This window comes from Scyliorhinus torazame, chromosome 21, assembly GCF_047496885.1.
Source record: "Scyliorhinus torazame isolate Kashiwa2021f chromosome 21, sScyTor2.1, whole genome shotgun sequence".
NCBI classification, from domain to species: Eukaryota; Metazoa; Chordata; class Chondrichthyes; order Carcharhiniformes; family Scyliorhinidae; genus Scyliorhinus; species Scyliorhinus torazame.
This window is the reverse complement of record NC_092727.1, coordinates 46,074,781-46,096,965: the sequence shown is the minus strand read 5'-3', so window position 1 is coordinate 46,096,965 and position 22,185 is coordinate 46,074,781. Positions and strand designations below refer to the sequence as shown.

The window sequence follows — 22,185 nt, the reverse complement described above, 5'->3', positions numbered from 1 at the left end:
ATCCAGAATCCCCCACCCCTCTTAACCCTGCTGGCTCTCTGCCTACCTCACCTCCTTCTATATCCATTTTTGACCAAGCTTTTTGTGACTTCCCCTTGTATGCTTTTCTTGTTGCCTTCCGTTCCTGGAAAATGAAATGGCATTTGACTGCGGAGTAGTCGAAGAGAGGTGTTTGCAGCCAAGTGTCGTATTTTTAGAAGCTGCTGTCATCAACGGGGTCTGAAATATCAACGTCTGGCAAAGTGAATGAGGGGAAGTGGCAAAATCCTGCAAAAGTTTGTCCTGTGCCTTCAGATAATTTTTTTGTAACCTGAGCTGTTCACCTCTAGAGGAGACTGGATCCAATTTTGAACTAAACTCCTGCAAATAATTTTGGAGGTCGGATCATGAATCTAACACCATTTGCTTTTAAAAATAGCAAGTGATTGCAAAACAAGTGGTAGGTTGTGCTAAACTGTGTACAAGCTGAGCCTTGCAAATAACCTCCAACAGTGCAATTGTTTCAAAGTTCGGTTTCATTTTTCCCCTTTTTCTCTTGAGAAGTTGATAGTTGCCAGGGTAGCCCATCTTGTTCTAAGTGAATCAAACTCCCTCCATTGCCTCTGGCAAGTGGGAATGTTGACACATTCTTGCAGAGGAGAAGGAGGAGAGTCCATGCAGCTGTCCAAATCTAGCATCAGTAGTGTAAGGGGAAGTGACTGGGTTGTGATCAAGGGATGGGAATGCCACCGGTTTCTCCTTCTTGCTCCCCACAGCCCCACCATAGCACATAGGACTCTAGTTCTAGCCCATCTGACATTATCGAAACACAGAGCAGAACTGAAATCTGTGGCTCTTGTGGCCTGTAGAGGGCAGAGCATCTGAGTTGCAGAGATGAATTACCTCTTCTCTGGTAAGAAAGAAAGGGAGACCAAATTGCATTTCTGTAGCGCCCCTCACAATCTGTGTTGCAAAGCACATTGAGCCAATGTGCAAAGAGGCACTTTTGAGGTATGGTCACTGTTATAATGTAGGAAGTGTGGTAGTCGATCTGCGAGCTTGCTGTATGCAATATGAATTCGGACCAGATAAAACTATTTTTGGGGTGATAATTGAGTGATAATTGCTGGCTAATTCACGGGGGTGGGGGGGGTGGGGGGGGGGGGGGGCTCTTGTGCTGCTCTTCAGAAAATGCCACCTGAGAGGGCAGTGGAGGTCTCGGGTTAATGTCTTCTGAGACGATCCTGGAACATTGCAGCATTCACTAGTGTCAGCCTAGATTTTATGCTCAAGCGGGGCTTGAGCCCAAGCCCACGATCGCCTGACTGTGAGGTCAGCTCTGCCACAGTTAACGCGATAGGCAGGACAGCGATGGAGGTGCAGTGCAGCGAGTGGCTTGGTGTCACTGCTTCAGTGTTGGGATGGAGTAGGGAAAGAAATCGAATGCCAGTGATTGCTGTGACCTCCTCCTTTCCACTAATTGAGTTGTCTGGCAACACTCGCTCATGAAGAATGAGTCATTCTGGCATGAGTCTCCTCCTTTGGTAGCAGAAGTAATTTATTTTCCCTCCAATAGTCCTGCGATTAGAAAAGCATCAATTCCCTTCTGTATGCTGATTGCAAGCAAAGTAGAAGGTTCAGTTTGGCTTTTTGATGCAAATAGCATCAGCAATACTTGGAGCATTGCATTTTCCTAATCTGATTTTAACTGGGGAGGCCCGTTACAACAAATATGCTCTAATTAGGAAAGAATAGCACGTTTATTGCGTCATTAATCCAAGTCAGAAGCCGGGTGTAAAGAAACAAAATATGTAATTATCTGTGAATTCTCTTAATTGGTGCCTTATGGCTAGCTTTGAACTAAAAAATCTGGGTGGTGGAAGGGTATTGTAGCGCGAGATGCGTAGAATAATTTCTCTCTGGAATTTGTTTTAAACTGGTCACATCTTTTGAGAAATTTATGTGAGGCACTTTACTTTGTTCTGTTAATTATTGATAGTGTTTGCCGTCACCAAAGCATGTCTTGAGTCCCAATTTCACCGCTGCCCTGGGAGAGCTAGCTCCTCAACCTCCCAATGGGCTGAGCATGCCAGTTAGTGTTGAAAAATCAAACTTTCTTTCCCCCAGTTTGAATTCTGGTGTCTACTTGGATTTTCCTGTTGCTGTGGTTGTAATCCTGATAGAGCATGGACAAAACAGTGACATATTCTAGAATCACTACAGAGCAGAAGGAGGCCATTCGGCCCTTAGAGTCTGACCGACCCTCTGAAAGGGCACCCTACCTAGGCCCAGCCCCCACCTTTCTAAGGGACAACTTAGAATGGCCAATCCACCTAACCTGCACATCTTTGGACTGTGGGAGAAAACTCGCCTAGATGCTGCGAGAATGTGCAAACTCTACACAGACAATAACCCAAGGCTGGAATTGAACCCGAGTCCTGACGCTGTGAGGTAACAGTGCTGACCACTGTGCCGCAAAACTTCAAAATAGACTTTTGAAGAAACTTGAATTGTTTCCCCTAAAGGTTATGGAAAGCCTAGTTTCTCTCTTTATATCCACAGGCTTGTTTCCACTAGAGTTTAGAGGAGTGAGGGGTTATTTGATTAAAGTATACTAGATCCTGAATAGTCTGGAAAAGGTGGATGTGAAAAGATGCTTCTTCTTGTGGGTCAGTGCAGAACTAGGTGGCCTTGTTTTAAAATTATGGGTTGCCCTTTTAGGACTGAATTAAGAAGAAATGTTTTCTGAGGGTTGTGCGACTTTGGAACTCTCTACCTCAGAAGGTGGTGAAGGCGAGGCATTGAATATTTTTAAGGCAGAGGTAGATTGATTCCCTTGCCTGACAAGAATCGAAGGTTATCGGAGGTAGATGGGAATGTGGAATTCGAAACACAAACCGATCAGCCATGATCTTACTGAATGACCGAGCAGGTTCGAGGGGACTAATGGCCTACTTCTGCTCCCAGCCATGATCTTACTGAATGACAGAGCAGGTTCGAGGGGACTAATGGCCTACTTCTGCTCCTATTTCATATGTTCATATGTATTAAATGAACTATGCAGCCTGGTGCTTGGACGGGGCAGAGTAGGAAGTTTCCAACTTCATTCATCAGTCTTTACTTGATCTTGTCCATGGTGTTTAGGCAGTGCCGATCTGAGCTGGGGGAGAGGAGGGCGTCAGCCAGGATCTCCGCTGCTGATCACTCGTGGTGGCAGCCACTGCAAAGTACATGAGTGAATGACTGAAGGCAGGATTGGACAGCTTGCATGTACATATGGTCAAATAGTGTATCACATATCAAAAATCGCCTATGGCTGAGGTTATAAGGACGGATAGCACTGTTGAAGCTAGAACTCTGCATGTACCAATGTCTCGACGAGTTATGATCCCAGCTGATACCACCGGACAAGTCAGATCCCAGGGCAGAACCTGGCTTGGTAGGTCCTAACTTTTATTTTTTGTTTAATAACGTGGAGGGGGGGGGGGCTACTGAATAGAGTCACAAGAGAACACTGACAAACTTTAACAAAAGAATAAAAACTCTATTAAGCAAGAAAAGATCAGCTATATTACACTACCCAATTCACCCACAACTATATCTTTACAGATGTATACAGATTTGTAAGGATAACACAAGTTACAAAAGTTATTTATGTTATGATAGGGGGATATTAGGAACTTGGGTCCAAGATGTAGCAGACAATATGGGGTTAAGCAGACTGAAGGAAAAGAGTGCTCGTAGCAAAGTTAGAGGGATATGCCACAACCTGAGTTACTGGGCAGGATTCACCGATTCCCCCGCCGGGTCAGAGAATCGCCGGGGGACGACGTGAATCCCGCTCCGACGCCGGCTGCCGAATTCCTTGGTGCCGGTTTTCGGGCGGGAGCAGGGGATCATGCAGCGCCGGTTGGGGGACGTTACGTTGGCAGCGCCCCCTGGCAATTCTCCGGCCCCGATGGGCCAAGCGGCCGCCCGTTTTCGGCCAGTCTCGCCGGTGTGAAATGGACATGGTCCATCACGGTGGGACATGGTTTGTCGGCCGTCTACCGGAGGCCTGGGGGGGGGCGCAGGGATCTGGCCCCGGGGGGGGGGGCCCAGGGCGGGCCTGTGCCGTGGGGGCACTCTCTCCGCCCGCGCTGGCCTCTGTAGGGCTCCGCCATGGCTGGCGCGAAGAAGCCCCCTGCGCATGCGCAGGAAACACGCCGGCGGTTCTGCGCATGCGCCAACTCACGCCTGCCCACGGCGGCCCTTTGCCGCCAGTTGGCGCAGTGCCAACCCCTCCGCCGTCGGCCGAGCCCCCGGAAGTGCGGAGGATTCCGCAACTTCCGGGCAGCCCGACACCAGAGTGGTTCGCGCCGCTCTTGACACCGGCGCCGGGCTATCCGGCCAGTTGCAGGAGAATCCCGCCCACCGTTTCCCATTCAGACTTAACCTTGTTAGTGGGAATACACAGGATAGCCCGGTTCAGCCTGGATGATCCAGTCTAGGTCCATTGTCATTTGGGATAAGCGTGTTTGACCAGCCCTTCAGAGTCTGATTACCTATTTGTCTGTCATTGGAAGGTTAGTTGCTAATGAATGGCATAGCTCTGTTCTTTTGTATAAACAGGAGTGGGCAATCAGCCTAGCTAATGATAAGGGTTTTAAGTCTGGCCCCTCAGGGGAGAACCATTGAGGGGGTAGGCGGAGCTTGTGGAGAGAGAGAGAGAGAGAGGGGAACAATTGCCATTTTTTGAACAATTACAGCAGAAGGCTCTGGAGGTCACCCAGAGAGGTCATGAAGGAAGCTGCTCCAGATACAGACTTTCAAAAAGGATTTTAAAAGAACGTAACTTACTGCAGAGAATTGCTTCGAAAATAAAAGTATAATCTTTGCCTGTTTATGTAAGTGGAATGAGAGCTGTATGTTTATTGGACATGTTGTTTACTGGGAACTCATGTGTTATGGTTAAGAAACTGCATGTAATCTGAATCGCATGTAACCTGTTAGTGTTAGAATTGAAGCAAAAGTGTAAATATTGTCTTTTCTTTCAATAAAGTTTGTTTATAAAATAGCCATGCCCTATTTCTTATATTATCAGTCTTGGAACGAATCAATCTTTCCGCACCGCATTAAATCTTTAAAATGTTATGGCATCTGGTCTAGCCTCTTGACCTTTGTTGAGAGCTGACCAAGCATCTGTAACACCTATCCTCTTCTGTTCACCGTAAGGAGAGTCCATTTAAAATGATAGACAGTCTGTCATAAGATGCACCACTGTCTGTAACCAAGTGACAAGATGCCACCCAACAACGCTTGTACACTGAGCCAGCTGGTCTCACAGAAATTCTTGTCTTTTACACGAGTGTTTCCAATCTCTGCTTTTGAAGAATTCGCCTTGGAATTTTTTCCCAAACCACACTTTCAAATGGCCATTTTCAACAAGGATCTACCTCCAGGTTTTCAACCTCTTCTTCTGATGTTCCTCTCTCTTAGATCGCCATGTGCATTCAAGCTTCATCTTCCATACACACACTTGGATACTCAGCCAGACCGACAAAACACTGAGGCTTTACAGGCTCATAGTAAGCAGTCCCCTACCTTTGGCTGTCTCTGGTCATCTTGTTCCTTGCAAGCCCAATTTGCTTCTTGTCCTCGCAGCTTTGTCTGTTTAATTCGGAACCTCTTCCTCTGCTCCTTTCTGGAACCACTGAGCAGGACAGTGTTCAGATTCCTGTTCTTGCTCCTGAGGTGTATTGCAGGGCCTTTCTTTTTTTATCCCACATACTGGCTCTTGGCACCTTCTCCTGTTCTTCTGGGATATCTGCTTTCTGCAATTCCCACTCCTTTCCAGCTCCTGGAACCTGCTTCATTCTAGCTATCCTCCCCATGCCAAATTAGTTAAACCCTCCCTTTTATATTGGTGAGGAAAATCACGATATGCTATTTCTGTCACACCGGTCATGACCTTCCAAGGTTTTAAAGCATGTTACAGTCCACAAAGTTTTTTTAAAATTCATTTGATGTGGGTGTCCCTGGCTGGACCAGCAGTTATTACACACCCTTAATTGCCCATGAACTGAGTTGTTTGTGAGGCTATTTCAAAGGGCATTTAAGAGTCAATCACATCTGTGTCTGCAGTCCATGTAAGCCAGGCCAGGTTAAGGATGGCAGATTTCCTTCGTTAAAGGAAATTGGTGAACCAGATAGTATTTTACACCAATCGACAATAGTTTCATGGTTAGACTTTCAGTGACAACACCACTATGGCACCACCTCCCTTTGTGTCATATAGTCATTGTTGTACAGCAATGGAAATACAGCAATTTGCGAACACCCATAATCACTTCATAATTCATCCGTTGAATGGCACAGGATAGTTAAAAGGATTCAGATAGAGATTCCATCCACTTTCATGCTTATTCATAACACTTCTAACCCGCTCTTGCTACAAACTCTTCATATTTGGTACTTGTGGAGGTATCTGCCTCTTGCAAATGGGCCTCCTTAACCATCAGCAAAATTGCACTGTATGAAGCTACCCCATCTCCAGCAGATATGCTGCATATGCATCTTGCGTAGAAGGATGCCAACAACGATATGAAAATATTCTCTAATTGCAAAATTATTTTTGGCTAAGGTTTAGTCACATCACTGTTAGGGCGGCTCAGTGGTTAGCACTGCTGCCTCAGCACCAGGGGCGGGTTCGATTCCAAACCTTGATGTGGAGTGTATGTGTAGGTTTCCTCTGGGTGCTCTGATTTCCTCCCACGTGCAGGTGAGGTGTATTGACCAAATTGTTACTTAGGTTGGAGTTATAGGAATAGGGCGGTGGTTTGGGCCTTGGTAGTATAGTCCTCCTGGCGGTCGATGCAGACACGATAGGCTGAATGGCCTCCTTCTGCACTGTCGAGATTCCATGAAATCCGTTACCCTCTGCAGTAAAAACAAAATCCTTAATGATTGAAAGAGACTCTTGTCATTGAGAATTCTGACATTCAGTAAAATTCCTGTTTCACGTTTTAATTTGTATTGTTTACTTTAATGTGTTTAATTTGGTTGTGTAACACTAATTAACACATCTCCTTGTTCCTCCTTGTGTTAACTGCAGTGTCCTGAATTCCCAGCTACACCTCATCAAACACAGAATTAATTTGTGCTCAAGGTTTCTCTGGTGCCTCAGCCAAGTCCCTGGGCGGGATTCTCCGAAATGGAGGCAGTGTGTTCGCGCCGTCGTGAACCTCAACGGCGTTCACGACGGCGGGAAACGGCCCCTATCCCGACCGATTCAGGGCCCGATAATGGGCTAGGAGTGGCGCCGCGTCATTTACACACGCCAGGCCTTGGCACTGCGTAAAGGCGGCGCCGCATATATGACGCGGCCGGCGCCGCATAACTGGCGTCACCCGCGCATGCGTGGTTGCCGTCCTCTCCGAGTCCGCCCCGCAAGAAGATGTCTGACGGATCTTGCGGGGCTGCGGAAGAAAGGAGGTCCTCCTTCAGAGAGCCCGCCGGACGATCGGTGGGCACCGATCGCGGGCCAGACCCCATTTGAGGCCCGCCCCCCCCCCCCCAGCGTTCCCGCGCTGTTCCCGCCGGCAGCGACCAGGTGTGGACGATACCGGGGGGAACTCGCCGTTTTGGGCAGGCCGCCCGGCCCATTCGGGCCGGAGAATCGCGGGGGTACCGATGAATCGCCATTTTGGCTGTCTCGGGCGATTCACTGTACCGTGCCGCGCAAAACGCGATTGTGCCGACCTGGCCGCTTCCGTGAATCGTGGGAGGGCGTCGGACCGGCGTCGCGGGAAAATTTGGCGACCCAGGCGATTCTCCCAACCGGCGCGGGAGAGAAGAATCGCGCTCTCTGTTTTTCATGTGCAAACTGTTTGACCACAGGGGTTTTGCATCTGAGTCCTGCATAATCTTGGTCTGTTCCTTTCCTGTTTGCATAACAGGAACCCAGGGGGTGCAAATTTAAGGTTGGGAGCAGAGGATTTGAGGGGATGTCTTTTCACCCAGATGGCAGTGAGAATCTGGAACTCACTACCTGAAAGGTATGGGGAGGTGAGAACCCTCTCAACGTTTAAGAAGCATTCAGATGTGAGTACTTGAAACTCCTTGGCATACAAGGCTATAGATCAAGTGCTGGAAAATTGGTTCAGAACAGCTTGGTACTTGATAGCTGTTGCAGACACGATGGACCGAAGGAGCTCTTTCTGTGATGTAAACCTCGATGTCTCCGCCTGATGGTTTCAATATTTGGACCAGAGGCCCTCAGTCCCAAACGTAATGCCCCAAACACTATCCCCAGCCGCTAATTGCATCAGGAATTTCCCATGCTGGGCAGTGATTTTTAACAGCTGGGCCAATGGGAAAGCTGTATTTTCAGCTGAATAAACTGCTGAATATCCCCTTTGATTGGGACATATTTGAGGTTTACTTGATAATCTGAATATTAAAACCTGGTTTTGTACACTGCAATGATGAAAGAGCTAATTACATCAACTGGAGCCATTATCACCACCCTGAAAATGGGACACCGCTAGAGCAGGTGGTGAATATATGTCTGAAATTGTGCAGGGACTTCTGTTTTTAACTGTTTGTCTTGTAACCTACAAGCCACTAGGATATCCATGACCATGTTTCTGAATTCTGAACTATCCTCTAAGGCAGACCAATGTTAACAGATTAGATTTGAAAATTGGAACTTGGACCTTAATAAAAAAGGAAATGGAGAAATGTATTTTAATCAAAAGAGACCCATCCTTCTGCCTAGTTTTGTCAGTTGGGAGAGACGCTGCAGTGTAGAAGCCCAATAATAAGGGTAAATGCAAGTTTCTTAGGCTGGGAAGATGTGAAGAATGGTGCCTCAGTGGAGCCCATTTTGGTGCTGTTAATTTCATGGCTTTATAAGAAATCTGACTTGGAAGTGGAGATCATAAGAACCTAAGTTGGCTTTTTTGTCACTTGAGACTGTTCTGTCTTTCAGTTAAATCATGGCTGATCTGAATTTTAAATTTGTTTATTTGCCTTGATTCAAAATCCATTAATACCCTTGCCTAATAAAACAACAATCAATCTTAGATTTGCAATTTTCAATTGACCTAATGTCACCAGCTTTTTGGGGAGAGAGTTCCAGATTTCCACTTCACTTTCTGTGAAGTAGTACTTTCTAACATCACACCCAAAGGGCCTGGCTCTGCTTTCAGGTTATGTCTTGTGTTCTGGATACCACCTCTCCCCCATTTCCTCCCCCCACCCCCTCCCACGCATACACAATCATAGGAAATAGAACGACTATCAATTTTCTTCTCATCTTGCACATCTAATTTTATATAATCTATATTTGATTGAATGTAAGGTTAGTTGTAGTCACCTTGGTGTGCCTCGAGTCTTATAATAATAATTATAATAATCTTTATTGTCACAAGTAGGCTTGCATTAACAGTGCAATGAAGTTAGTGTGAAAAGCCCCTAGTCGCCACATTCCGGCGCCTGTTCGGGTACACGGAGGGAGAATTCAGAATGTCCAAATTACCTAACAGCAGGCCTTTTGGGACTAGTGGGAGGAAACCCATGCAGACACGGGGAGAACGTGCAGACTCCGCACAGGCAGTGACCCAGCCAGGAATCACACCTGGGACCCTGGTGCTGAGAAGCCACAGTGCTAACCACTGTGCTGCCGTGCTGCCCCCATGCTGAGCATCTGACCCTGTTCCGCACCATCACCAAGACTGCCTACTTCCACCTCCATAACATAACCAACACAGGCGGCACGGTAGCACAGTGGGTAGCACTGTTGCTTCACAGCTCCAGGGTCCCAGGTTCGATTCGGGGTTTGCGTCCCTGTCTGTGTGGAGTCTGCACGTTCTTCCTGTGTCTGCGTGGGTTTTCTCCAGGTGCTCCGGTTTCCTCTCACAAGTCCTGAAAAATGTGCTGTTAGGTGAATTGGACATTCTGAATTCAACCCTCGGTGTACCCAAACAGGCGCTGGAATGTGGCGACTAGGGGCTTTTCACCATACCTTCATTGCACTGCTAATGTAAGCCTACTTGTGACAACAAAAATTTATTATTATTATAAACAGTGACCCTGCTTCCGTTTACTTGCTGGTAAAGTCCTCATCCATGACACCGTTATCTCTTGACTTGATTGAGTCGATGCTCTCCTGGCCGCTCCCCATCTTGCATCCTGTGTAAACTTGAGCTCACTTGAAGCTTTGCTGTCCATGTCCTATAAATTCAACTCGCCTATCACGCCCTGTGATTTTTGAGATATATCAGCTCTCTATCTGGAAGTGCCTCAGTTTTAAATTTCTCAATATTGTTTTCAAATCTACCAAGGTCGCATCCCTCCATATCTTTGTAATCTCCCGATGGGAGGAGAAAGGAATTAGGACACTAATAGATTTATTTATTGGGGGCGTTTTGCGGGATTGAAGGAGCTGGGAGCGAAGTATGGGCTGGAGCAGGGGGAAATATTTTGATACATGCAGGTTCGAGTCTTTGGCAGAAAGGAGATACAGAGCTTCCCTGTAGTGCCGGCTTCCACATTGCTGGAGGAGGTGCTGACGACAGGGGAACTGGAGAAGGGGGTAGTGTCGGCGGTTTAGGGAGCTATTTTGGAAGAGGAGAAGGCACCGCTAGAAGGGATCAAGGCAAAGTGGGAGGAAGAGTTGGGAGAGGGTATGGAGGAGGGGTTCTGGTGTGAGGTGCTCCGAAGGGTGACGCCTCCACCTCGTGTGTGAGGTTGGGGCTGATACAGCTGAAGGTGGTGTATAGAGCACACCTTACAAGGGCGAGGATGAGCTGGCTCTTTGAGGGGTATGTGTGTGAATGTTGTGGGGGGGGGGCCCCCGCAAACCACGTTCATACGTTTTGGTCCTTTCCAGAGCTGGAGGATTACTGGAAGGAGGTGTTTAGGGTAATCTCTAAAGTGTTGCACGTGAAACTGGACCCTGGCCCTCGGGAGGCCATATTCGGGGTGTTGGACCAGCCGGGGTTGGAAACGGGCGCGGAGGCAGATGTTGTAGCCTTAGCCTCGTTGATGGCCCGAAGGCGGGTCCTGTTAGGGTGGAGATCAACCTCTCCACCCTGTGCCCTGGCGTGGCGGGGGGGACCTGATAGAATTCTTAACGCTTGTAAAGATCAAATTTGAACTGAGGGGAAGGATGGAGGGGTTCTACAATTCATGGGCATTATTCATTATGCACTTTCGAGAATTGGACCACATTGAACATTAGGAAGGGGTTGGGGGCTGGGAGAGTTGCGGGGAGGGGGACTGTATGAGTTAATGGTGACTATGGGTGATTCCTGATTCCCTTTTGTCATTTGTGCAGGCCAATGTCTGGGATTTGGTGGGAGGATGGGATTGTTGTTATTGATATGGGGATTGACATTACATTCGTTACTGATTATTGTTTATTGTTGGGTGTAAATTTGGGAGAAAATGTGAAAAAGGGGGAGAATAAAAAATATTTTTAAAAAGATCTTTGTAATCTCCTTCAGCCCTACAACCTCTTGAGATCTTTGTGCCCTCCAATTCTGGATACTTGCATGTCCCTGATTTTAATTGGTTCCTAATTGATGACCATGCCTTCTGTGCCTCGGCCCTCAACTCTGGAATTCCCTCCCAAAAACTTTGCTGCTTTAACTCGCTTTCTCACTTTTGTAAGTAATTCTATAAAGCATACCCCTTTGACCAAACATTCAGTCATCTGCCTGAATATTCTTATGTGGCTTGATGGCAGATTTTGTTTAATAGCACTCCTATGAAGAGCTTTATTGATGCTTTATGTTAAAGGTACTGTTACAAATGTTAGATTCCAACAACGATAATCACTTCACAGTAATGTTATTAAACAAAATCTGCCATCAAGCGACGTAAGAATATTCAGACACGTGACCAAAAGCTTGGTCAAAATTTCTGCAGTGGTTATTGTTGTAATCTATGTAGAAATTTTATTGATGGTGTAGGAAAGACAACATTCTCGTTTTCTGTTCCATTTCTACCAGCAAGTGTGAGGTGCTCTATTGAACGTGAGGTAAGTTTGTATTTGGCCTATAGTCATTATACCACAAAATGATGTCTTTGCCACTGAGCTATTACTTTTCAAAGTTTCGTTTTCCCAATTATTCCCTCACTGACTACCTGTCATGATAGGCAGACATGCAGGTAATGATATACAGGCAGGCACATACTGGCAGCTAATGAACACAGAGAACAGGACATGACCAATGAGCAGGCAGGACACTCAGGGGTGGTATCTCACTATAAAAGGCAAGAGGCACTCACACTCTGCCTTTTTCCACTGATGAACATCTACAGAGTGAGCCAGGGTGTATGTACAGTATCACACCTCCAACACGTGGCTAAGAGCTAGTCTGGTTCAGTCAGACAGAGTAACCACACTTCAGTTAGCAGAGAGTCGAACTAATGGAGAACTGTGCTAACAGTGCTACTGGTTCAATAAATCAGATTGAACTAACTTCAAGGCCTGGAGTATCTTTTGGTTAAAGCTGCATCCAGTTGCAGCCTGTGTTATTCCAGAGTACATAACACAACACTACCCTGCCCCAGATCACATCTAAACACCGACTGTATAAGTGTGAGTGGCAACTACCAGAGGCAATGGAACTGTGACTTCTCTGAATGAGAATGCCTGTTTGTGGCAAATTATGGCCACAAGGAACTAGACACATTTGATACGAACCTCATTGAATTTGAACAACTTGTATAATGCCTTTAACAATGCCCAAGGTGCTCCACAGAATCATTGAAAACAAAATGACATTGAACCACATAAGGAGACATTAGGTCACATCACTAACAACTTGGTTGAAGAGATAGGTTTTAAGGAGTGTCTTAAAGGAGGAAAAAGAGTTGGAGAGATGTAGTGTTGGAATGCCAGAGTTTGGGTCCGAGGCAATTGAAGGCACAGCAACCAATTAATGAACTTGCAGAATAGACAAATATTTGGTCGATAAATGTGAGGTGATACATTTTAGTTGGCAGATTAGGGGCGTCATTTATTATTTGTAAGTTCTTAAACAGGGTGGGGAACAAAGGTATCTCTGAATACAAATACACCAATCTCAAAGTTGCTCCAAAGATTAGCAAGCCCATTAAAAAAAAAAAGAATAACATGCATTGAGCTTTATTTCAAGAAGGAGTTAAAAGGTAAGGAAGTTATGTTAAACATGTATTGAACCTTAATTGGACCACGAAGAGTAAAGTGTGAAGTTCTGATTGTGATATTCTAAAAAGGATATAGAGGTCTTGGCGAAGGCGCAGAGATGATTTACAAGGACAATACCAGAAACGTGTGGGTCCACAGCAGGAAAAAAAGCTGCGAGGTTTTTATTTTTACATAATCTTTATTATTGTCGCAAGTAGGCTTACATTAACACTGCAATGAAGTTACTGTGAAAAGCCCTTAGTCGCCACACTCCGGTGCCTGTTCGGGTATACTGAGGGAGAATTCAGAATGTCCAAACTACCTAACAGCACGTCTTTTGGGACTTGTGGGAGGAAACCAGGGCACCCGGAAGAAACCCACGCAGACACGGGGGAGAACATGCAGACTCCGCGCAGATAGTGACCCAAACCGGGAATCAAATCTGCGATTCTGGCGCTGTGAAGCAACAATGCTAGCCACTGCTACCGTTTTAAGGTTGAGGCGTGATCTATTGGAGATCTTTTACATTATGAAGGTTTTGATAGAGTGGGCACAGAAGGAATGTTTCTACTTGTGGGGATGAATATACAAATATATGATAGTCACCAAGAAATCTAATCGGGAATTCAGAAGAAACTAAACTTCTTTACCCAAAGAGTGGTGAAACTGGAGATGCCAAGCATTGGACTGGGATGGGCACAGTAAGAAGTCTTACAACATGAGGTTAAAGTCCAACAGGTTTATTTGGAATCACTAGCTTGCAGAGTGTAACTCCTTCATCACTCACCTGATGAAGGAGCTAAGCTCTGAAAGCTAGTGATTCCAAATAAACTGTTGGACTTTAACCTGGTGTTGTAAAACTTCTTAGATGCATTTAAGAGGAATCTAGACAAGCATTTGATGGGAAAAAAGAAGAGTAACGATGATGGATTTACATGCGGAAAGATGGACAGAGGTTCCAGTGGAGCATAAATGTTGGCATTGGCTGGTTGGGTTGAATAGCCTATTCATGTGCCGTATATCCTAGGAATGATTAAAATCAGGGATGCTCAAGAAGCAAGAATTCGATGAGTGTGGATTTCTTGGAAAGTTGCATTGCTGGAGGAGATTATAGAGCTGGGTACAGTTGAAGTGCTGGATGGATTTGAAATCGAGGATGAGAATAGTCCAGCTTTGACAAAGGGTCATCTGGACTCAAAATGTTAGCTCTTTTCTCTCCTTACAGATGCTGCTAGACATGCTGAGATTTTCCAGCATTTTCTCTTTTGATGAGAATAGTCATTTGGTATTGCAGAGCTTTAGTATTGCGGGAAAAAATGACATGTTGAAGCTTTTAGTCTTGCACTCAACAAGACAAATGCAAAAATGCCAAATTTCAAAGGGAGCAACAGTTTATACTGCGTAAGTAAAGGGGTATTGCTGGCTGTAAATGGCTCTGATTGGTTGAGATATTGCCAGGGAATGCACTAGAGAGCTGTTGCACTCTCTGCTTTTCTTTATTCAATGTCTGTAAACATTTATTTTGTCTGCAAATGACAGGTCCCTTCATATAAATATATGTAGCTTCTAGCAAGCGGAAGTGGGTTCCATTCTGAGCCAGACTGATAACCTTATATTGGTTGTCAATGTAATCCTTAACACCACTTGGGATTGTTCAGCAAATGCTGCCCAATTGTGGAATCTCATTTAATGTTAGGTAAAAGCAATATGTCCAGACATTGCACCTTTTTTTGAATGTCTCAACTGATCAGAGCCAACTTGCCAACCAATCAACATCATTTTACCCTTATGCTGTATGAATTGTTCCACTGAAAATTTCGCATTGTTTCATCTGTCCAGATGAGTGCTAGAAGAAAAGCTTCGACAGCATGTCTCCTTTTTTTTCAGCAATACTCAAAGATGAAACCAAGATGTTGCTTAACCCTACCCTAGAGCCAATGTAAGTCAGGAGCACAGGGATGATGGGTGGAACTTGATGCAAGTTGAGAAATGGGCTGCAGAGTTTTGGATGACCACAGGTTTATGGCGGGTTAATGTGAAAGAATAGTTAGAAATGTGTTGGCAGAGTCATACGTAGAGGTAATAAAGGCTTGAATGAGGGCATCAACAGCAGATAAGCTGATTTAGAGGTGCTATCAGGAAATTTTACGGAGGTGAAAATAAGAAGCCTTGCCGAGGATGCGGATACGTCATCAGGGTGGCACAGTGGTTAGCATTGTTGCTTCACAGTGCCAGGGATCCGGGTTCGATTCCCAGCTTGGGTCACTGTCTGTGCGAAATCTGCACATTCTCCCCGTGTCTGCGTGGGTTTCCTCCGGGTGCTCCGGTTTTCTCCCACAAATCCCGATAGCAGTGCTTGTTAGGTGAATTGGACATTCTGAATTCTCCTTCAGTGTACCCGAACTGCCGCCAGAGTGTGGCGACTAGGGGATTTTCACAGTAACTTCATTGCAGTGTTAATGTAAGCCTACTTGTGACACTAATTACTATTATTATTATAGAAGTTCGTCTTGGGATAAACTACAATATCAAGGTTCCAACAGATTGGCAACAGTTTGAAAACTGAACCAGGGAGAGGAATGGATTTCCTAGTTGGGGAACAGGGGCTGTGACTGGACTTAATAGCTTCGGTCTTCCAACTATTTAATTGGATTTCTAGTCATTCAGAATTGGATGTCGGATAAGCAGAATGATGCTTTAAAACAGTGGAGAAGTTGAAATGGGTGATTGTGAGTGCACCTGTGTGTGGCCAGCATATCTGTGAAAACTGACACTTTGCTGTCGGATGATGTCATTCAGGTGCGGCAGGTTGATGAATAATGGGAGGGGGTAAAGGATAGACTGTTCAGAAGGATAGACTGTTAAGGGACACCAGAGGTGATAGTATGGGAGCAGGAAATAATCCATGGCGTGTGATACTCTCGGTATGATTAGATAGATAAGAATGGAACCAATCAATTCAAGCAGGTGTTTCAGAGGGAAAAGCATATGTTAATTTAGCTCCCTCAAATGGATGTTTTTATAAATCAATTCGGGTTGAATTGAAATTGCTTTAAAATAGAGTCAGGAGTCAATAATGCAACATCATAACTCTGGAAATGCCAATTACTGCAAGGTAGTAATTGGTTTAAGTTTAATAATAAATGGAATCCTTTAATCTAGCTTTCTTACAGCCAGAAATGTGGGGACGGATTTGAATCTTGTTTTCCTTTGGTGTGAAATTGGAAGAATGTAAATATCTTCTGCGGTATTGTGTCTTGTGTGTTTTGACACCATTGTTGTGTTCTCTCTGCTCATTGTTCCACATCTTTCATGATTCTTCCCTCTCCCAAACTCTGCATTAAAAAAAAACTCCTCCTATTATACCTTGTACTAGGCTGCAAGAGGTCTACTGGGGTTGGCCATTTATTTGATGTTAATCTAGCTCTTTTACCGGTCTGTACAATTTTCCGCATCAGCACCCATCAAGACACATTGCAGGCGCCCTGGTAGTGAGGGTCAGCCCGTCCCTCCCTCCCCCCACCATATAGATTGTCAGACCATTTAAGACCCATTTTAGGATAAAAGATAAAGAATAAAGGCTCTGCACAAATCCCATATTCAATATTTTGTGTAACACGACATGAATTTGTCAGTTCCGGTTAATCAACGGTACAAGCCATCACACCCATGTTTATCACTTCCGTGTGAATGGAAAAAATTGACAACATAAGGCAGACAACAACATGATCAACAGGGAGAAAAATCCAGGATAACAACCGAGATGCAGAAATGCAAGGCAGTCCTCCCGATAAAGACTTCTTCACTGGTACACAAAGGCCAAAATCAAGGATGAAGCAGGATCAGGATCAATGAGCACTCCTCAGGAGCTCTCAAGGATTCCGACGATCGAAGCACGAGGCACCGTTAATTTCACCATGCCCTCTCACCAAAACACAGGGGATCAACAGCCTAGACTATGGCTGAGGGGAGAATTGACATGATTACTTGGTCACCTCCAACCCCTATCCAGAAGACAACACAGAACCCAGTGGTTGAAAAACCACAGTAACTTTGACCCTGGAAAACAGGTATAAATGTGCTCGATTGAATTTAGTTTATCCAACTTTCAGATCGAAATTCCCGAAGCATGGTGCCCAATTCTCGAACTCCACTGGGAACTTCACCAATGCCTCGCCTTGGAAATCGGACTCAGCAGCACTCCTTTCCCATTCCCCTTCACTCTCTCCCCATTCCATTAGGATGGATGACAGGTCTTGCAACAGGGACTCGACCATACTGAGGTGCGCTTGCATCAAGGACAGTACTCTCTCTATTGCAAAAACCTCCTCGTGTACCTCCATTACCTCCATAAAACCACACTAAAACCCTTGGAATTGGGCCTTGACGATCTGCACCTCAGGTGAGATTTTCAGCCAGAGCAATGTCTTCACTGGCCGCCATCATCTGTTGATGCACACCACGTCGTCGGGGCGCGAGCCCGCTCAGAAGCAACTGCACAATGAAAGGCAGGGCCCATCCCAACTCCTTCCAGCTGCTATGAACAAGCGAGGATTTAAACATTCTAACTCGGCTCGATCACGCAGGCATACTGATCAACAATTGTTGGAAACATATGTAAACCAAGGAAAGACAAAAAAAGAAATATGCAGGGCAGCACGGTGGCGCAGTGGGTTAGCCCTGCTGCCTCACGGCGCCGAGGTCCCAGGTTCGATCCCGGCTCTGGGTCGCTGTCCGTGTGGAGTTTGCACATTCTCCCCGTGTTTGCATGGGTTTCGCCCCCACAACCCAAAGATGTGCAAGGTAGGTGGATTGGCCATGCTAAATTGCCCCTTAATTGGAAAAATTGAATTGGGTACTCTAAATTTATAGAAAAAAAAATAAAGAAATATGCACAAGGATAAAAAAATGGATTAAAAGATCAGCAGAGCTGGAGCTTGTGAAAACGCAGCCGTTCCTGCGCTCACTTGACGTGACTTCTATGTCCTTTTGAAGCTCTACATTATTCTCCTTATAGTTCACAATGCTTGCAATTTTGTACCATCTGCAAATTTTGAAATTGTTCTTTGTGTACACAGGTTTAGGTCATTAATGTATTTCAGGAAAAGCAGGGGTCTCAACATTGACCCTTGTGGACTTCCACTACAAAACTTATCTATTAACCACTATGCTGTTTCCTATCACTCAGCTAATTTTGTATCCCCGTTGCCAATGCCCCTTTTATTTCATTAACTGCAGCATACCTGTTGTGCAACACTGTATTTAATGCCTTTCGGAAGTCAATGTACATCACATCACCAACATTTCCCTCATCGACCCTCCGTTACCTCGTCAAAAAAACACAATTTTCCCTTAAACCTGAAGACAAAGTTCTGGAAAAACTCAGCAGGTTTGGCTCTGAGTCCAATATGACTCTTCAGTATTCTGAAATTCCAAAGAGGAGGGGCAGCACGGCGGCACAGTGGTTAGCACTGCTGCCTCACAGCTCCAGGAACCAGAGACCCAGGTTCCATTCTAGTCTCAGGTGACTGTGTGGTGTGTGCACTTTCTCTGCGTGGGTTTCCTCTGGGCGCTCCGGTTTCCTCCCACAGTCCAGGTTAGGTGGATTGGCCATGCTAAATTGCTCCTTAATGTCCAGGAGGTTAGGTGGGGTTACAGGGATGGGGTGGAGGCGTGGGTTTAGGTAGGGTACCGACTGGATGGGCTGAATGGCCTCCTGCACTGTAAATTCTATGATTCTATTAGACTTGAAAAATTAACTCTCTCTATCATCACAGATGTTGCAGACTTGAGTTTTTCCAGCACTTTTTTTATTTCCGATCTCCAGCATCCATAGTGCTTTGCTTGTATTCACTTAAATCCATGCTGTCTTTCCTTAATATGCCTGTATTTATCCATGCAACTATGAATGTAGTTGACTCTTAAATGCCCTCTGAAATGGCCAAGCAAGCCACTCCGTTCAAGAGATGGGCAATTAGGGATGGGCAATAAATGCTGGTCCAGCCAGCGACGACCACATCCCATGAATGAATAAAAAAAGTCCTGAATGATTGTTTCTAGTTAGATCAGCTCCCATTCTCTTGTAGAGATCCTTGGTTAAATTAAAGATGCCATTTAAATAAAAGATTTTACAAAAAGTAATTTGGTTGTACAGAACTTGGAGTATTGCTGTAAAAAGTGATGCAATGTTCAAGCTTTTCATCTTATATTCAGCATGACAGATTGGCAAAAATACCAAGTGTAAAGCTAACAACAATTTGTACTGCATGGGAAGAGAGTGTTGATCGGTCGGTAAGTAGATTCTGATTGGTGTTGCCATGGAGAACGTACCTGGGAACTTGGCAGTTAACTGTTCCCTGACGTATTCCACATGGCAAAGTCTCTACTATCAGGTTTTACCTGTCAACCAATCAGCACTGGTTTCTCATGCTGAATATATTGTTGTTCCCTTTACATCCCGTACCAGCCTCCCCGAACAGGCGCCGGAATGCGGCGACTAGGGGCTTTTCACAGTAACTTCATTTGAAGCCTACTTGTGACAATAAGCGATTTTCATTTCATTTCATTTTCATTTTTCATTTCAATTGGGATTCTTACCAATCTGCCCTGAACAGTGGAAGACAAAACTCTTCGACATACTGTCTCTTTTTCCAACAATAATTACGTTCTTATGGTTTCAGTGTTAACCATATTGGAGACTCTACTGAACGCCTGGTTAAGTTGACCCCAATGTCATCTTGTATTTCCACAGAAGCACCAGAGGAGAATTTGAAGCTTACCTCAGAACCACGCACCTCCTGGGGGAATTTACATCGTAAGCAATTTCATGCGTTTCTTTGTTATAACTTCTCAGGCCTTTTGAAACATGTTGGTCAGTTATATAATTGCAACAAGTGTATTGTTTCTGCATGTCATGAGTAGGGTTGCCAACTCTGGTTGAACTTATTCTGGATGCATAATCATGTGATAACCAAGCTCTCACCCTAACATTCCTGCTATTGGCTGCCCAACATGTCCATCCTTGCCTTCTGATTGGAAAGTGGACCGGCCCTTTATCACTGATCGACTGCCGGGCAATCAAAATCACCTAAACAGCCTCTCTTTTGTCCCCCACCCCCCTAATTCCAACTTTCTATAACTAATGAAAGGGTTAATAGAAAATGAACAAACATACATCCTTTTAATACCTCTTGAGAATTCCCTCTGGTTGCTAGCAACATAAAATATATTCATAGAATGGTTGTAACACAGAAGGAGGCCAGTAAGCCGGTCATATCCATGTCAGGTCTCTTCAAGGGCAAATCAGCTCATCTCTCTTTCCCCCCCCCCCCTCACCCTTTCCATGTAGCCCTGATTCCACACCCCACCTCTTCTCCCCCCCCCCCCCCCCCCCCCCCCCCCACACACACACACACAGCTGCTTATCTAATTCCCTTTTGAAAACTGATTGAATGTACCTCTACCACACACTGTCTTCACCCTCCGTATTTGGAAAAGAATGTCCTCTCTATTTGGGGGAAAAAAGTATTCCCTCGTGTCGCCCTTGGTTCTTTTGCCACTCACCGTGTATTCATATCCTCTGGATAAAAACAAATCACTGCGGATGCTGGAATCTGAAACCAAAGAGAAAATGCTGGAAAATCTCAGCAGGTCTGGCAGCATCTGTAGGGAGAGAAAAGAGCTAACGTTTCGAGTCCAAATGACCCGTTGCCAAATCTATAAGACAGAGAAAATGGGAAAGATTAATATCCTGATTTCACTAATGGGAGTAGTTTCTTTCTATGTACTCCGTTTAAACCACTTTTTGAAAGCCCCTATCAAATCTCCTCTCAACCTTCTCTTGGAGGAGAGCAACCCAGCATCTACAACCTATCTACATAACTGAAGTTGCTCACCCCTGGAATCATTCTCAAGTCTTTTCTGCGCCCTTTCTAATGCCTTTACAGCTTTCATAGTGGTCTGAATTGGATGCAACACTCAGGAGGTCCATCTTTGATTCCGTGAGACTCCAGGAAGATCTTGGAGAGTTGGCAACCCTAGTCGTGAGCTGAATGTGTTTGAAGGTTATTAGAGAGGAAAATACTGCTTCCCAACTGTCTCTGCATGTATCAGTTGTCATCACCTGTTAAATTATTTAAGTGTTCCTGTGGCTCAATAACCTCTTGGGGAGGAAAAAGAGGGCCACTGTTGCCACACTATTCAAACTTCTTTGTCATGAATCAGTTCTGATATACCTTAGATATCTTGTTGACAGCAGCAACATTTCTTTTCGTTGGTGTGTGCTGTAGCAGTGAATGCCAGGTCAAATGCTGATGGCGCGAGGCTTGAATCAGCAGGCAGTCACACTGTCCTTCCGTGGGAATCAGGAGGATTATCAGGCTCGGAAAGGTGTAAATATTTAACTTTTAAAATCTGTGGCCTTGTTTCTATATCATGTCGAAGACTACACCTCATTCTGTTTTTTGATTGATACTTTCTGTCTGGAATGAATGCTGTAAAGATCTATGCAAGTGTTCTATAATGCAACAAATAATTTATTTCATATTTGCAGTTTAAGATAATTTGAAGATCCTTGAAGTGTGATATTTCCACTGGCTAGACTATGAGGTTGTTAAGTAATGAAGTGTTGAACTGACACAAAGATGTGAAAATGCAAGCAATTAGCAGATGAGCTTGTGCCTGGGTGAGTGTGGGGGCCATTAATCTGCTGCTGAAGTGTTCCTGTGCGTATGGCTGACCAAACTGAGGATTTGAGCACTGCAGGTGATTGGAGTCCTCACTTCACTAGCAGATAAATAGCTGGGGCGGGATTCTGTGATCCTGAGGCTAAGTGTTGACGCCGTCGGAAACACTGTCGCGTTTCTCGACGGCGTCCACATGGCCTCAGGCTCAGCAATTCTGGCCCCTACAGGGGACCTGCATGTCACTGGAGCGGTTTATCCCGGCATCAACTGGGCGCCATGGGATCTGCGCATGGGCAGTGGCACTGGCGCCAACGCGCGCATGCGCAGTGACTTCTTCAACGCGCCGGCCCCGACGCAACATGG

At 45.3% G+C, this 22,185-nt stretch overlaps 1 protein-coding gene across 6 annotated transcripts in view; it reads left to right on the top strand.

Moving 5' to 3' along the window:
* pknox2 (pbx/knotted 1 homeobox 2) overlaps positions 1-22,185 on the top strand; it is a 786,965-nt gene that overhangs the window by 113,393 nt on the left and 651,387 nt on the right. Inside the window, exon 2 of one of the 6 annotated variants that reach the window (XM_072486729.1) lies at positions 19,890-19,952. The exons of the other annotated variants lie outside the window; for them this stretch is intronic. The gene's annotated coding sequence lies outside the window, so the exon portion shown is untranslated. The remainder of the gene's footprint in view (positions 1-19,889; positions 19,953-22,185) is intronic. 6 annotated transcript variants of the gene reach the window in all.